The sequence below is a fragment of the Pseudophryne corroboree genome, chromosome 2, assembly GCF_028390025.1.
Source record: "Pseudophryne corroboree isolate aPseCor3 chromosome 2, aPseCor3.hap2, whole genome shotgun sequence".
NCBI lineage: Eukaryota > Metazoa > Chordata > Amphibia > Anura > Myobatrachidae > Pseudophryne > Pseudophryne corroboree.
In genome coordinates, this window is record NC_086445.1 from 261,014,771 (window position 1) to 261,032,827 (window position 18,057).

The 18,057-nt window shown below is 48.5% G+C and overlaps 1 protein-coding gene across 4 annotated transcripts in view; it reads right to left on the reverse strand.

Annotated features, from left to right (window-relative positions):
* CACNB3 (calcium voltage-gated channel auxiliary subunit beta 3) overlaps positions 1-18,057 on the reverse strand; it is a 426,341-nt gene that overhangs the window by 113,266 nt on the left and 295,018 nt on the right. The gene's annotated exons all lie outside the window — the stretch shown is intronic.

Genomic DNA, 18,057 nt, shown 5'->3' on the forward strand with positions numbered 1-18,057 from the left:
CATGCCAGGTGAAAATACCAAAAAAATCAGCTCTTCGGTGTGGAGGTATTTCAACAGAAATGCGGACAACAGGTGTCAAGCCGTGTGTTCCCTTTGTCAAGCTGTAATAAGTAGGGGTAAGGACGTTAACCACCTCGGAACATCCTCCCTTATACGTCACCTGCAGCGCATTCATAATAAGTCAGTGACAAGTTCAAAAACTTTGGGTGACAGCGGAAGCAGTCCACTGACCAGTAAATCCCTTCCTCTTGTAACCAAGCTCACGCAAACCACCCCACCAACTCCCTCAGTGTCAATTTCCTCCTTCCCCAGGAATGCCAATAGTCCTGCAGGCCATGTCACTGGCAATTCTGACGATTCCTCTCCTGCCTGGGATTCCTCCGATGCATCCTTGCGTGTAACGCCTACTGCTGCTGGCGCTGCTGTTGTTGCTGCTGGGAGTCGATGGTCATCCCAGAGGGGAAGTCGTAAGACCACTTTTACTACTTCCACCAAGCAATTGACTGTCCAACAGTCCTTTGCGAGGAAGATGAAATATCACAGCAGTCATCCTACTGCAAAGCGGATAACTGAGGCCTTGGCATCCTGGGTGGTGAGAACCGTGGTTCCGGTATCCATCATTACTGCAGAGCCAACTAGAGACTTGTTGGAGGTACTGTGTCCCCGGTACCAAATACCATCTAGGTTCCATTTCTCTAGGCAGGCGATACCGAAAATTTACACAGACCTCAGAAAAAGAGTCACCAGTGTCCTAAAAAATGCAGCTGTACCCAATGTCCACTTAACCACGGACATGTGGACAAGTGGAGCAGGGCAGGGTCAGGACTATATGACTGTGACAGCCCACTGGGTAGATGTATGGACTCCCGCCGCAAGAACAGCAGCGGCGGCACCAGTAGCAGCATCTCGCAAACGCCAACTCTTTCCTAGGCAGGCTACGCTTTGTATCACCGGTTTCCAGAATACGCACACAGCTGAAAACCTCTTACGGCAACTGAGGAAGATCATCGCGGAATGGCTTACCCCAATTGGACTCTCCTGTGGATTTGTGGCATCGGACAATGCCAGCAATATTGTGTGTGCATTAAATATGGGCAAATTCCAGCACGTCCCATGTTTTGCACATACCTTGAATTTGGTGGTGCAGAATTATTTAAAAAACGACAGGGGCGTGCAAGAGATGCTGTCGGTGGCCAGAAGAATTGCGGGACACTTTCGGCGTACAGGCACCACGTACAGAAGACTGGAGCACCACCAAAAACTACTGAACCTGCCCTGCCATCATCTGAAGCAAGAAGTGGTAACGAGGTGGAATTCAACCCTCTATATGCTTCAGAGGTTGGAGGAGCAGCAAAAGGCCATTCAAGCCTATACAATTGAGCACGATATAGGAGGTGGAATGCACCTGTCTCAAGCGCAGTGGAGAATGATTTCAACGTTGTGCAAGGTTCTGATGCCCTTTGAACTTGCCACACGTGAAGTCAGTTCAGACACTGCCAGCCTGAGTCAGGTCATTCCCCTCATCAGGCTTTTGCAGAAGAAGCTGGAGACATTGAAGGAGGAGCTAACACGGAGCGATTCCGCTAGGCATGTGGGACTTGTGGATGGAGCCCTTAATTCGCTTAACAAGGATTCACGGGTGGTCAATCTGTTGAAATCAGAGCACTACATTTTGGCCACCGTGCTCGATCCTAGATTTAAAGCCTACCTTGGATCTCTCTTTCCGGCAGACACAAGTCTGCTGGGGTTGAAAGACCTGCTGGTGAGAAAATTGTCAAGTCAAGCGGAACGCGACCTGTCAACATCTCCTCCTTCACATTCTCCCGCAACTGGGGGTGCGAGGAAAAGGCTCAGAATTCCGAGCCCACCCGCTGGCGGTGATGCAGGGCAGTCTGGAGCGACTGCTGATGCTGACATCTGGTCCGGACTGAAGGACCTGACAACGATTACGGACATGTCGTCTACTGTCACTGCATATGATTCTCTCACCATTGAAAGAATGGTGGAGGATTATATAAGTGACCGCATCCAAGTAGGCACGTCACACAGTCCATACTTATACTGGCAGGAAAAAGAGGCAATTTGGAGGCCGGTGCACAAACTGGCTTTATTCTACCTAAGTTGCCCTCCCACAAGTGTGTACTCTGAAAGAGTGTTTAGTGCCGCCGCTCACCTTGTCAGCAATCGGCGTACGAGGTTACATCCAGAAAATGTGGAGAAGATGATGTTCATTAAAATGAATTATAATCAATTCCTCCGCGGAGACATTGACCAGCAGCAATTGCCTCCACAAAGTACACAGGGAGCTGAGATGGTGGATTCCAGTGGGGACGAATTGATAATCTGTGAGGAGGGGGATGTACACGGTGATATATCGGAGGATGATGATGAGGTGGACATCTTGCCTCTGTAGAGCCAGTTTGTGCAAGGAGAGATTAATTGCTTCTTTTTTGGGGGGGGTCCAAACCAACCCGTCATATCAGTCACAGTCGTGTGGCAGACCCTGTCACTGAAATGATGGGTTGGTTAAAGTGTGCATGTCCTGTTTTGTTTATACAACATAAGGGTGGGTGGGAGGGCCCAAGGACAATTCCATCTTGCACCTCTTTTTTCTTTTCTTTTTCTTTGCGTCATGTGCTGTTTGGGGAGGGTTTTTTGGAAGGGACATCCTGCGTGACACTGCAGTGCCACTCCTAAATGGGCCCGGTGTTTGTGTCGGCCACTAGGGTCGCTAATCTTACTCACACAGCTACCTCATTGCGCCTCTTTTTTTCTTTGCGTCATGTGCTGATTGGGGAGGGTTTTTTGGAAGGGACATCCTGCGTGACACTGCAGTGCCACTCCTAAATGGGCCCGGTGTTTGTGTCGGCCACTAGGGTCGCTAATCTTACTCACACAGCTACCTCATTGCGCCTCTTTTTTTCTTTGCGTCATGTGCTGATTGGGGAGGGTTTTTTGGAAGGGACATCCTGCGTGACACTGCAGTGCCACTCCTAAATGGGCCCGGTGTTTGTGTCGGCCACTAGGGTCGCTAATCTTACTCACACAGCTACCTCATTGCGCCTCTTTTTTTCTTTGCGTCATGTGCTGTTTGGGGAGGGTTTTTTGGAAGGGACATCCTGCGTGACACTGCAGTGCCACTCCTAAATGGGCCCGGTGTTTGTGTCGGCCACTAGGGTCGCTTATCTTACTCACACAGTCAGCTACCTCATTGCGCCTCTTTTTTTCTTTGCGTCATGTGCTGTTTGGGGAGGGTTTTTTGGAAGGGACATCCTGCGTGACACTGCAGTGCCACTCCTAAATGGGCCCGGTGTTTGTGTCGGCCACTAGGGTCGCTTATCTTACTCACACAGTCAGCTACCTCATTGCGCCTCTTTTTTTCTTTGCGTCATGTGCTGTTTGGGGAGGGTTTTTTGGAAGGGACATCCTGCGTGACACTGCAGTGCCACTCCTAAATGGGCCCGGTGTTTGTGTCGGCCACTAGGGTCGCTTATCTTACTCACACGGTCAGCTACCTCATTGCGCCTCTTTTTTTCTTTGCGTCATGTGCTGTTTGGGGAGGGTTTTTTGGAAGGGACATCCTGCGTGACACTGCAGTGCCACTCCTAGATGGGCCAGGTGTTTGTGTCGGCCACTAGGGTCGCTTAGCTTAGTCATCCAGCGACCTCGGTGCAAATTTTAGGACTAAAAATAATATTGTGAGGTATTCAGAATAGACTGAAAATGAGTGGAAATTATGGTTTTTGAGGTTAATAATAATATGGGATCAAAATGACCCCCAAATTCTATGATTTAAGCAGTTTTTTAGGGTTTTTTGAAAAAAACACCCGAATCCAAAACACACCCGAATCCGACAAAAAAAATTCGGTGAGGTTTTGCCAAAACGCGGTCGAACCCAAAACACGGCCGCGGAACTGAACCCAAAACCAAAACACAAAACCCGAAAAATTTCAGGCGCTCATCTCTAGTTTATAGCGAAGATGGAGTTCCTTTCCTCCATGCTGAACAACACTGTGGATAAATTTCACGACATTTGGACATATGACCCTCTAGCATACACAATTTATTATACGATTGTTTGTTCTCAGCTAGATCTCCGATTGTCTCAGTATGTACTTTTACATTTTTCATTTTTCTTTACTCAATATTGACTGTTTTCATGTTCTTTACTTGTCATGTTTGACTTTCCATCAATAAAATTTTGTGATTGAAAAAATAATATGCTAATTGATGGGAAATTATTACACGAACAAAGGAATATTTAATATAAAGCAACCAGCATACTTAATAATATAATATAGGATATATATGATTATACTGTAATCAGAATTTCCCAAACTCTGCCATTACGGTCCAGGTTTTAAAGATATCCAAGCGTGAGCACAGGTGACTTAGGGGTCTATTTACTAAGCTTGGATGGTGATAAAGTGGACAGAGATAAAGTACCAGCCAATCAGCTCTTACCTGCCATGTTACAGGCTGGGTTTGAAAAATTACAGAAGCTAATTGGCTGGTACTTTATCTTATTTAAGTATGGTTATCCTTAAAACCTGGACTATGGAGTAAGGGAAACCCTGCTGTAAACGATTTAATTGTCTGCATACAAACTGATATTTCTTCTGTTAGGATTTCTTATATCACAGCCTCTAACAGCCTGTGTATATACAAGAATGGGGCTCACTGCTCTGTTCCCTGATACAACAACTGAAATAGTGCTTTAGCATTAGGTACAGCCAGAACCTAACACTCTGTTTAGGGCTCTGGGAGATTCTCGAGGGTTAGGTCCCAGGGACAACTGCAAATGGGAATGATATTCTAAGTCACATCATCACGATCTCAGTCCACTCTCTTCACTGCAGGAGGTGAAAGGCACTCTATCAAAATCCTGGACATTCCGGGACAGTAGGCAAGCAGAAATTGGGGGGTATTTAATTAGTGCCATTTTTTTAGCCTCACTTTTCGCTATTTTTTAGGGTGAATGGGTACTTGCCCTATGCAATAGCAGGGCCGTTTTTTCGCCTAGGCAAAACATTCGGCAGGAGCGAAAAACATGTGGATTGGCGAATCCACATGTTTTTGCATCATCACCGCAAAAACGCAGCCCATTTTCGACAATTTTGAGGCATTTTTCACCAATGCCTTTTCACACAAAAAAAAAAGTTAAAAGGCATTGGGGAAAATGCCATTAAAAAATAAGAATTTACTCACCGGTAATTCTATTTCTCGTAGTCCGTAGTGGATGCTGGGGACTCCGTAAGGACCATGGGGAATAGACGGGCTCCGCAGGAGACTGGGCACTCTAAAGAAAGATTCAGTACTATCTGGTGTGCACTGGCTCCTCCCTCTATGCCCCTCCTCCAGACCTCAGTTAAGGAAACTGTGCCCGGAAGAGCTGACATTACAAGGAAAGGATTTTGGAATCCAGGGTAAGACTCATACCAGTCACACCAATCACACTGTACAACTTGTGATAAACTTACCCAGTTAACAGTATGAACAACAACTGAGCATCACTCAACCGATGCTACATAACCATAACCCTTTGTTAAGCAATAACTATATACACGTATTGCAGAAAGTCCGCACTTGGGACGGGCGCCCAGCATCCACAACGGACTACGAGAAATAGAATTACCGGTGAGTAAATTCTTATTTTCTCTAACGTCCTAGTGGATGCTGGGGACTCCGTAAGGACCATGGGGATTATACCAAAGCTCCCAAACGGGCGGGAGAGTGCGGATGACTCTGCAGCACCGAATGGGCAAACACAAGGTCCTCCTCAGCCAGGGTATCAAACCTGTAGAATTTTGCAAAGTGTTTGAACCCGACCAAGTAGCAGCTCGGCAAAGCTGTAATGCCGAGACCCCTCGGGCAGCCGCCTAAGAAGAGCCCACTTTCCTTGTGGAATGGGCTTTCACTGATTTCGGCTGCGGCAATCCCGCCGCAGAATGAGCCTGCTGAATCATGTTACAGATCCAGCGAGCAATAGTTTGCTTTGAAGCAGGAGCACCCAGCTTGTTGGATGCATACAGGATAAACAGCGAGTCAGTCTTCCTGACTCCAGCCGTTCTGGTTACATAAATCTTCAAAGCCCGGACTACGTCCAGCAACTTGAAATCCTCCAAGTCACGAGTAGCCGCAGGCACCACAATAGGTTGGTTCAAATGAAAAGATGACACCACCTTTGGCAGAAACTGATGGACGAGTCCGCAATTCTGCCCTGTCCATATGAAAAACCAGATAGGGGCTTTTACATGACAAAGCCGCCAATTCTGACACACGCCTAGCTGAAGCTAAAGCCAACAGCATGACCACTTTCCACGTGAGATACTTTAGTTCCACGGTCTTAAGTGGCTCAAACCAGTGGGATTTCAGGAAATCCAACACCACGTTAAGATCCCAAGGTGCCACTGGTGGCACAAAAGGGGGCTGAATATGCAGCACTCCCTTAACAAACGTCTGAACCTCAGGCAGTGAAGCCAGTTCTTTTTGAAAGAAGATGGATAGGGCCGAAATCTGGACCTTTATGGACCCTAATTTTAGGCCCATAGTCACACCTGACTGTAGGAAGTGCAGGAATCAACCCAGCTGGAATTCCTCTGTAGGGGCCTTTCTGGCCTCACACCAAGCAACATATTTTCGCCATATACGGTGATAATGCTTTGCTGTCACGTCCTTCCTAGCCTTTATCAGCGTAGGAATAACTTAATCCGGAATGCCCTTTTCTACTAGGATTCGGCGTTCAACCGCCATGCCGTCAAACGCAGCCGCGGTAAGTCTTGGAACAGACAGGGCCCCTGTTGCAACAGGTCCTGCCTGAGAGGCAGAGGCCATGGTTCCTCTGTGAGCATTTCTAGCAGTTCCGGGTACCAAGTCCTTCTTGGCCAGTCCGGAACAATGAGTATTGTTTTTACTCTTCTTTTCCTTACGATTCTCAGTACCTTGGATATGAGAGGAAGAGGAGGAAACACATAGACCGACTGGAACACCCACAGTGTTACCAGTGCGTCCACAGCTATCGCCTGAGGGTCCCTTGACCTGGCGCAATACCTTTTTAGCTTTTTGTTGAGGCGGGACGCCATCATGTCCACCTGTGGCAGTTCCCACCGACTTGCAATCTGCGTGAAGACTTCTTGATGAAGTCCCCACTCTCCCGGGTGGAGGTCGTGCCTGCTGAGGAAGTCTGCTTCCCAGTTGTCCACTCCCGGAATGAACACTGCTGACAGTGCTTGCACGTGATTCTCCGCCCAACGAAGAATTCTGGTGGCCTCCGCCATCGCCACTCTGCTTCTTGTGCCGCCCTGGCGGTTTACATGAGCCACTGCGGTGATGTTGTCTGACTGAATCAGCACCGGTTGGTTGCGAAGCATAGGCTCCGCTTGACTCAGGGCGTTGTATATGGCCCTTAGTTCCAGGATATTTATGTGCAGACAAGCCTCCTGACTTGACCACAACCCTTGGAAGTTTCTTCCCTGAGTGACTGCCCCCCATCCTCGGAGGCTCGCATCCGTGGTCACCAGGACCCAGTCCTGTATGCCGAACCTGCGGCCCTCGAGAAGGTGAGCACTCTGCATCTTTCCCAGGACTCGCGTGCAGTGATGCACCGACACCTGTTTCGGTTTTAAGAGGTCTCTGACTAGAGTCACGAGCTCCTGAGCCTTCTCCGCCGGGAGAAACACCTTCTTCTGGTCTGTGTCCAGAATCATGCCCAGAAAGGGCAGACGCGTCGTAGGAATCAGCTGCGATTTTGGGATATTCAGAATCCAGCCGTGCTGTTGCAACACTTCCTGAGAGTGTGCTACGCTGATCAGCAACTGCTCTCTGGACCTCGCCTTTATGAGGAGATCGTCCAAGTATGGGATAATTGTGACTCCTTGCTTTCTCAGGAGCACCATCATTTCCGCCATTACCTTGGTAAATATTCTCGGTGCCGTGGAGAGCCCAAACGGCAACGTCTGGAATTGGTAATGACAGTCCTGTACCACAAATCTGAGGTACTCCTGATGAGGTGGATAAATGGGGACATGCAAGTAAACATCCTTGATGTCCAGAGACACCATAAAATCCCCCTATTCCAGGCTTGCAATGACCGCTCTGAGCGATTCCATTTTGAACTTGAATTTCTTCAGATAAATGTTCAGGGATTTTAAATTCAAGATGGGTCTGACCGAACCGTCCGGTTTCGGTACTACAAACATAGTGGAATAGTAACCCCTTCCCTGTTGAAGGAGAGGAACCTCTACAACCACCTGCTGGAGGTATAACTTGTGAATTGCTGCCAGCACTACCTCCCTTTCCATGGGGGAAACTGGCAAGGCCGATTTTAGGTAACGGTGAGGGGGCGTCACCTCGAATTCCAGTTTGTATCCCTGAGACACAACTTGTATAGCCCAAGGATCCACCCGTGAGCGAACCCACTGGTGGCTGAAATGTCGGAGACGCGCCCCCACGGCTCCTGGCTCCGCCTGTGGAGCCCCAGCGTCATGCGGTGGATTTAGTGGAAGCCGGGGAGGACTTTTGTTCCTGGGAACTAGCTGCGTGGTGCAGCCTCTTTCCTCTACCCCTGCCTCTGGCAAGAAAGGATGCCCCTCAGACTTTATTGCTCTTTTGCGAATGAAAGGACTGCATTTGGTAATACGGTGCTTTCTTAGGCTGTGGCGGGACATAAGGCAAGAAATTTGACTTCCCAGCCGTAGCTGTGGAAACTAGGTCTGAGAGACCGTCCCCAAACAATTCCTCACCCTTATAAGGTAAAACCTCCATGTGTTTTTTAGATTCGGTATCCCCTGTCCATTGCCGAGTCCATAAGACCCTTCTGGCAGAAATGGACATTGCGTTTACTCTAGAGCCCAGCAGGCAAATGTCCCTCTGGGCATCCCGCATATATAGGACCGCGTCCTTGATATGTGCCAGGGTCATTAGAACAGAGTCCCTGTCCAGGGTATCTAACTCCTCAGACAGAGTATCCGTCCATGCTGCTACCGCACTACACATCCAGGCCGAAGCAATTGCTGGCCTCAGCAGCGTACCAGAATGTGTGTAAACAGACTTCAGGATAGCTTCCTGCTTTCTATCCGCAGGATCCTTTAGGGCGGCCGTATCCTGAGACGGCAGGGCCACCTTCTTAGATAAGCGTGTCAACGCCTCGTCTACCCTGGGGGAGGATTCCCAGCGTAACCTGTCCGTTGGCGGGAAAGGATACGCCATCAGCAATCTCTTGGAAATTACTACCTTTCTATCAGGGGAATCCCACGCTTTTTCACATAATTCATTCAATTCATGTGACGGGGGAAAAGCCACTTCTTGCTTTTTCTCCCCATACATATAAATCCTCTTGTCAGGGACAGGATTTTCCTCAGAAATGTGTAACACATCCTTCATTGCCACAATCATGTAGCGGATGGCTTTAGTCATTTTAGGCTGCAACTTTGCATCATCGTCATCGACACTGGAATCAGATTCCGTGTCGACGTCTGTGTCAACTAACTGGGATATTGGGCGCTTTTGAGACCCTGGCGGCCTCTGCGCTGTGGGAGCAGGCATGGGTTGAGACCCCGACTGTCCCAAGGCTACAGCTTTATCCAATCTGTTATGTAAGGAGCTTACATTATCATTTAACACCTTCCACATATCCATCCAATCAGGTGTCGGCCCCGTCGGGGGCGATACCACATCTATTTGCACTTGTTCTGCCTCCACGTATCCTTCCTCATCAAACATGTCGACACAGGCGTACCGACACACCGCACACATACAGGGAACGCTCTGACTGAGGACAGGACCCCACAAAGGCTTTTGGGGAGACAGATAGAGAGTATGCCAGCACACACCCCAGCGCTATATAACCCAGGGATTACACTGTACCTTAGTGTTTACCCAGTAGCTGCTGTTTTTATATATATATCTCTGCGCCTAAAGTTATGTGCCCCCCCTCTCTTTTTTACCCTCTATTGCACCTGTATACTGCAGGGGAGAGCTTGGGGAGTGTCCTTCCAGCGGAGCTGTGAAGAGAAAATGGCGCTGGTGTGCTGAGGAAGAAGGCCCCGCCCCCTCAGCGGCGGGCTTCTGTCCCGCTTCTCATGTGTAAAAATGGTGGGGGCTCGCACATATATACAGTGCCTGACTGTATATATGTATACTTTTGCCATCAGGTATCTTAATTGCTGCCCAGGGCGCCCCCCCCTGCGCCCTGCACCTTACAGTGACCGGAGTGTGCGGTGTGCTGTGGGCGCAATGGCGCACAGCTGCAGTGCTGTGCGCTACCTTAAGTGAAGACAGGAGTCTTCTGCCGCCGATTTCGATGTCTTCTTGCTTCTGCTGCTTCTGTACTTCTGGCTCTGCGAGGGGGACGGCGGCGCGGTTCCGGGAACGGACGATCAAGGTTAGGTACCTGTGTTTGATCCCTCTGGAGCTAATGGTGTCCAGTAGCCTAAGAAGCGCAACTTAGCTGCAGTGAGTAGGTTTGCTTCTCTCCCATCAGTCCCACGTAGCAGAGAGTCTGTTGCCAGCAGAAGCTCTCTGAAAATAAAAAACCTGACAAAATACTTTCTTTTCTAGCAAGCTCAGGAGAGCCCACTAGGAGCACCCAGCTCTGGCCGGGCACAGATTCTAACTGATGTCTGGAGGAGGGGCATAGAGGGAGGAGCCAGTGCACACCAGATAGTACTGAATCTTTCTTTAGAGTGCCCAGTCTCCTGCGGAGCCCGTCTATTCCCCATGGTCCTTACGGAGTCCCCAGCATCCACTAGGACGTTAGAGAAACAGGCAAAAACGGCCGACAATTGAATACGCAGTGGGGTAAATTCGATAGCTCCAAAATTGTGGGAGTAACTGAATACCCCACATTGAATCAGGCCTTCAATATGAGCCTGCTATACAGTATGTACTTTAGTAAATAATTAAAATAAGAATTTACTTACCGATAATTCTATTTCTCGTAGTCCGTAGTGGATGCTGGGGACTCCGTAAGGACCATGGAGAATAGCGGCTCCGCAGGAGACTGGGCACAAAAGTAAAGCTTTAGAACTACCTGGTGTGCACTGGCTCCTCCCCCTATGACCCTCCTCCAAGCCTCAGTTAGGATACTGTGCCCGGACGAGCGTACACAATAAGGAAGGATTTTGAATCCCGGGTAAGACTCATACCAGCCACACCAATCACACCATATAACTTGTGATCTAAACCCAGTTAACAGCATGATAACAGAGGAGCCTCTAGAAAAGATGGCTCACTACAGCAATAACCCGATTTTTTGGTAACAATAACTATGTACCAGTATTGCAGACAATCCGCACTTGGGATGGGCGCCCAGCATCCACTACGGACTACGAGAAATAGAATTATCGGTAAGTAAATTCTTATTTTCTCTAACGTCCTAAGTGGATGCTGGGGACTCCGTAAGGACCATGGGGATTATACCAAAGCTCCCAAACGGGCGGGAGAGTGCGGATGACTCTGCAGCACCAAATGAGAGAACTCCAGGTCCTCCTCAGCCAGGGTATCAAATTTGTAGAATTTTACAAACGTATTTTCTCCTGACCAAGTAGCTGCTCGGCAAAGTTGTAAAGCCGAGACCCCTCGGGCAGCCGCCCAAGATGAGCCCACCTTCCTTGTGGAATGGGCTTTTACAGATTTTGGCTGTGGCAGGCCTGTCACAGAATGTGCAAGCTGAATTGTACTACAAATCCAACGAGCAATAGTCTGCTTAGAAGCAGGAGCACCCAGCTTGTTGGGTGCATACAGAATAAACAACGAGTCAGATTTTCTGACTCCAGCCGTCCTGGAAACCTATATTTCCAGGGCTCTGACAACGTCTAGCAACTTGGAGTCCTCCAAGTCCCTAGTAGCCGCAGGCACCACAATAGGTTGATTCAGGTGAAACGCTGAAAACCACCTTAGGGAGAAACTGAGGACAAGTCCTCAATTCCGCCCTGTCCGAATGGAAAATCAGATGAGGGCTTTTACAGGATAAAGCCGCCAATTCTGACACGCACCTGGCCCAGGCCAGGGCCAACAGCATGACCACTTTCCATGTGAGATATTTTAACTCCACATATTTAAGTGGTTCAAACCAATGTGACTTTTGGACCCCAAAAACTACATTTAGATCCCAAGGTGCCACTGGAGGCACAAAAGGAGGCTGTATATACAGTACCCCTTTTACAAACGTCTGAACTTCAGGGACTGAAGCTAGTTCTTTTTGGAAGAAAATTGACAGGGCCGAAATTTGAACCTTAATGGACCCCCATTTCAGGCCCATAGACACTCCTGTTTGCAGGAAATGTAGGAATCGACCTAGTTGAAAATTCCTTCGTCGGGGCCTTACTGGCCTCGCACCACGCAACATATTTTCGCCAAATGCGGTGATAATGTTTTGCGGTTATATCTTTCCTGGCTTTGATCAGGATAGGGATGACTTCATCCGGAATGCCTTTTTCCTTCAGGATCCGGTGTTCAACCGCCCTGACGTTAAACGCAGCTGCGGTAAGTCTTGGAACAGACAGGGTCCTTGCTGGAGCAGGTCCCTTCTTAGAGGTAGAGGCCACGGATCCTCCGTGAGCATCTCTTGAAGTTCCGGTTACCAAGTCCTTCTTGGCCAATCCGGAGCCACGAATATAGTGCTTACTCCTCTCCATCTTATAATTCTCAGTACCTTGGTTATGAGAGGCAGAGGAGGGAACACATACACTGACTGGTACACCCACTGTGTTACCAGAGTGTCTACAGCTATTGCCTGAGGGTCCCTTGACCTGGCGCAATACTTGTCGAGTTTTATAAACATGTGGAAGACTTCTGGGTGAAGTCCCCACTCTCCCGGGTGGAGGTCGTGTCTGCTGAGGAAGTCTGCTTCCCAGTTGTCCACTCCCGGAATGAATACTGCTGACAGTGCTATCACATGATTTTCCGCCCAGCGAAGAATCCTTGCAGCTTCTGCCATTGCCCTTCTGCTTCTTGTGTCACCCTGTCTGTTTACATGGGTGACTGCCGTGATGTTGTCCGAATGGATCAACTCCGGTTGACCTTGAAGCAGAGGTCTTGCTGAGCTTAGAGCATTGTAAATGGCCCTTAGCTTCAGGATATTTATGTGAAGTGATGTCTCCAGGCTTGACCATAAGCTCTGGAAATTCCTTCCCTGTGTGACTGCTCCCCAGCCTCGCAGGCTGGCATCCGTGGTCACCAGGACCCAGTCCTGAATGTGCGGACCTCTAGAAGATGAGCACTCTGCAACCACCACAGGAGAGACACCCTTGTGCTTGGTGACAGGGTTATCCGCTGATGCATCTGAAGATGCGACCCAGACCATTTGTCCAGCAGGTCCCACTGGAAAGTTCTTGCGTGGAATCTGCCGCATGGGATTGCTTCATAGGAAGCCACCATTTTTCCCAGAACCATCTCATTGATGCACTGAGACTTGGCTCGGTTATAGGAGGTTCCCGACTAGCTCGGATAACTCCCTGACTTTCTCCTCCGGGAGAAACACCTTTTTCTGAACTGTGTCCAGGATCATCCCTAAGAACAGAAGACGAGTCGTCGGAATCAGCTGCGATTTTGGAATATTGAGAATCCAATCGTGCTGCCGCAACACTACCTGAGATAGTGCTACACCGACCTCCAACTGTTCCCTGGATCTTACCCTTATCAGGGAATCGTCCAAGTAAGGGATAACTAAAATTCCCTTCCTTCGAAGGAGTATCATCATTTCGGCCATTACCTTGGTAAAGACCCGGGGTGCCGTGGACCATCCATACGGCAGCGTCTGAAACTGATAGTGACAGTTCTGTACCATAAACCTGAGGTACCCTTGGTGAGAAGGGTAAATTGGGACATGAAGGTAAGCATCCTTGATGTCCCGAGACATCATGTAGTCCTCTTCTTCCAGGTTCGCAATCACTGCTCTGAGTGACTCAATCTTGAATTTGAACCTCTGTATGTAAGTGTTCAAAGATTTTAGATTTAGAATCGGTCTCACCGAGCCGTCCGGCTTCGGTACCACAACAGTGTGGAATAATACCCCGTTCCCTGTTGCAGGAGGGGTACCTTGATTATCACCTGCTGGGAATACAGCTTGTGAATGGCTTCCAAAACTGTCTCCCTGTCAGGAGACATCGGTAAAGCCGACTTTAGGAAACGGCGAGGGGGAGACGTCTCGAATTCCAATTTGTACCCCTGAGATATCACCTGAAGGATCCAGGGGTCTACTTGCGAGTGAGCCCACTGCGCGCCGAAATTCATTGAGACGGGCCCCCACCGTGCCTGATTCTGCTTGTAAAGCCCCAGCGTCATACTGAGGGCTTGGCAGAGGCGGGAGAGGGTTTCTGTTCCTGGGAACTGGCTGATTTCTGCAGCCTTTTTCCTCTCCCTCTGTCACGGGGCAGAAATGAGGAACCTTTTGCCCGCTTGCCCACGAAAAGACTGCGCCTGATAATACGGCGTCTTCTCATGTTGAGAGGCGACCTGGGGTACAAACGTGGATTTCCCAGCTGTTGCCGTGGCCACCAGGTCTGAAAGACCGACCCCAAATAACTCCTCCCCTTAATAAGGCAATACTTCCAAATGCCGTTTGGAATCCGCATCACCTGACCACTGTCGTGTCCATAACCCTCTACTGGTAGAAATGGACAACGCACTTAGACTTGATGCCAGTCGGCAAATATTCCGCTGTGCATCACGCATATATAGAAATGCATCTTTTAAATGCTCTATAGGCAATAATATACTTTCCCTATCTAGGGTATCAATATTTTCAGTCAGGGAATCCGACCACGCCAACCCAGCACTGCACATCCAGGCTGAGGCGATTGCTGGTCGCAGTATAACACCAGTATGTGTGTAAATACATTTTAGGATACCCTCCTGCTTTCTATCAGCAGGATCCTTAAGGGCGGCCATCTCAGGAGAGAGTAGAGCCCTTGTTCTTACAAGCGTGTGAGCGCTTTATCCACCCTAGGGGGTGTTTCCCAACGCACCCTAACCTCTGGCGGGAAAGGATATAATGCCAATAACATTTTTTAAATTATCAGTTGTTATCGGGGGAAAACCACGCATCATCACACACCTCATTTAATTTCTCAGATTCAGGAAAACTACAGGTAGTTTTTCCTCACCGAACATAATACCCCTTTTTGGTGGTACTCGTATTATCAGAAATGTGTAAAACATTTTTCATTGCCTCAATCATGTAACGTGTGGCCCTACTGGAAGTCACATTTGTCTCTTCACCGTCGACACTGGAGTCAGTATCCGTGTCGGCGTCTATATCTGCCATCTGAGGTAACGGGCGCTTTAGAGCCCCTGACGGCCTATGAGACGTCTGGACAGGCACAAGCTGAGTAGCCGGCTGTCTCATGTCAACCACTGTCTTTTATACAGAGCTGACACTGTTACGTAATTCCTTCCAACAGTTCATCCACTCAGGTGTCGACCCCCTAGGGGGTGACATCACTATTACAGGCAATCTGCTCCGTCTCCACATCATTTTTCTCCTCATACATGTCGACACAAACGTACCGACATACAGCACACACATAGGGAATGCTCTGATAGAGGACAGGACCCCACTAGCCCTTTGGGGAGACAGAGGGAGAGTTTGCCAGCACACACCAGAGCGCTATATATATACAGGGATAACCTTATATAAGTGTTTTTCCCCTTATAGCTGCTGTATCTTTAATACTGCGCGTAATTAGTGCCCCCCCTCTCTTTTTTAACCCTTTCTGTAGTGTAGTGACTGCAGGGGAGAGCCAGGGAGCTTCCCTCCAACGGAGCTGTGAGGGAAAATGGCGCCAGTGTGCTGAGGAGATAGGCTCCGCCCCCTTATCGGCGGCCTTATCTCCCGTTTTTCTATGTATTCTGGCAGGGGTTAAATTCATTCATATAGCCCAGGAGCTATATGTGATGCATTTTTTGCCATCCAAGGTGTTTTTATTGCGTCTCAGGGCGCCCCCCCCCAGCGCCCTGCACCCTCAGTGACCGGAGTGTGAAGTGTGCTGAGAGCAATGGCGCACAGCTGCAGTGCTGTGCGCTACCTTGTTGAAGACAGGACGTCTTCTGCCGCCGATTTTCCGGACCTCTTCTGTCTTCTGGCTCTGTAAGGGGGCCGGCGGCGCGGCTCTGGGACCCATCCATGGCTGGGCCTGTGATCGTCCCTCTGGAGCTAATGTCCAGTAGCCTAAGAAGCCCAATCCACTCTGCACGCAGGTGAGTTCGCTTCTTCTCCCCTTAGTCCCTCGATGCAGTGAGCCTGTTGCCAGCAGGTCTCACTGAAAATAAAAAACCTAAAACTAAACTTTTCACTAAGCAGCTCAGGAGAGCCACCTAGTGTGCACCCTTCTCGTTCGGGCACAAAAATCTAACTGAGGCTTGGAGGAGGGTCATAGGGGGAGGAGCCAGTGCACACCAGGTAGTTCTAAAGCTTTACTTTTGTGCCCAGTCTCCTGCGGAGCCGCTATTCTCCATGGTCCTTACGGAGTCCCCAGCATCCACTTAGGACGTTAGAGAAAAAGTGTTAATTTCAGTCTACTTTGGGTCAATATAAACATTGCCTGAAGCACTGATGTGCTCAAATACTTGAGAACACTGTTTGCTACCAATGTATTAAATTACTTTTGCAGTCAACTCTCAAAAAATCTCAGAAGATAGATGTATTAATTAAATAATCCTGGCAATGTATTAAGAGGGTACTACAGCAGATATTGGAGATACCTTGGGACAGCAAAAAAAGACAAACGGATCAAACTCTGAAAAGTTTAGCTATCCAGAGCTTGCACCTTGGCCCACACCATACACCCTGCACCCATTTCTTCTGTCCTCACCTCCCCATAGTCCCAAGTTGGCAGCTCATATTACTTACTTCCTAATTACGAATACTTTTACACAAAAGTTGATTCTGGAGTTTACCCTGAGAGTCAATGGAAAAGATCATTGTTCAATTAGGCTGCATATGTTCATGAAGCCAAATCACTTCTGGCTTCATGGCTGTCTGTGAATCTGGGTACACATGTTACCGATCACTTGGCTGGTCAGATTAAAAGCTCCCAATCAGCCAAGTAGTGTCACTGAGCTAGATATAGTTCTTCTGTGGGATTGGGAAGTCGGCAGTTTAATATGAAACTGCACATAAGATGTAACCAGTGGCGCAGTGAGGGGGGGCACTAATTAACTAATTACCCAGGTCTGATAGAGGGGCCCAATGTAGGCCCAGGTCCCCCCACCTTACTCCTCAGCCCAACATACGCTGTTGTGTGTTGGGCTGCAGTGTGGCCAGGGAGGCGCTTAAAATACAAATATTTTTATTCTAAGGGTACATGGCCACGCCTCCCGTGGTTAGGCCACGCCCTATCAAAGTATCTGGGCCCTGCCAGGCTCTCTACTGCTCTCGATGCAACCTCCTGATCTGACAGTGCAAGAGTGTGTAAAGCCATTTATCGTCTCTCACTCCTGCATACACCCCTTTACAATCCATTGGTCGATCAGCCGATATCAGGCAATAAGGCAGGGGATGATTGTGTAGGTGTGTAACCAGCATTACAGTGGCAAAGTGATGCACTTGCACAGACATGCTGACAAAAGTCATTATCTCAATGCATTTTCCAGCATGTGCAAGAAGAATTCTATTGGTATCAGCCAACTGCAAGATATCTGCTGCAATATTTTGTCATAAAAGGTAAAGTGCAAGCGGATAAGCCTCCAGAAGGAGAGGTTTTCAATCATAGTGTAACAATAGACAATGAAAGTTCTAAACTTTAATTATAAAATGTAAATCCTAGGGAGCAGAGTAAATCAGGAGATTAAAATGTGTGCTAAAGAAAAACTACATGCAGTTTGCAATATTCTACATAAAAAGAATGTATGCATAATATGCATGATTTACATAAATGATTTCAATGCTAAATTGTTCTAGCAACAGCTGGTGTATTACCTTACATACGTGATATGAATTGCATATAAAGGATCAATGGCTGACAGACTGGAAGTGTGTAGGTTACCTTGCTGTATTGTCATGTCAGCTATGCTGTGACCTAAAATACACTGAGTTTTATACTAAATGACCATTTCCAT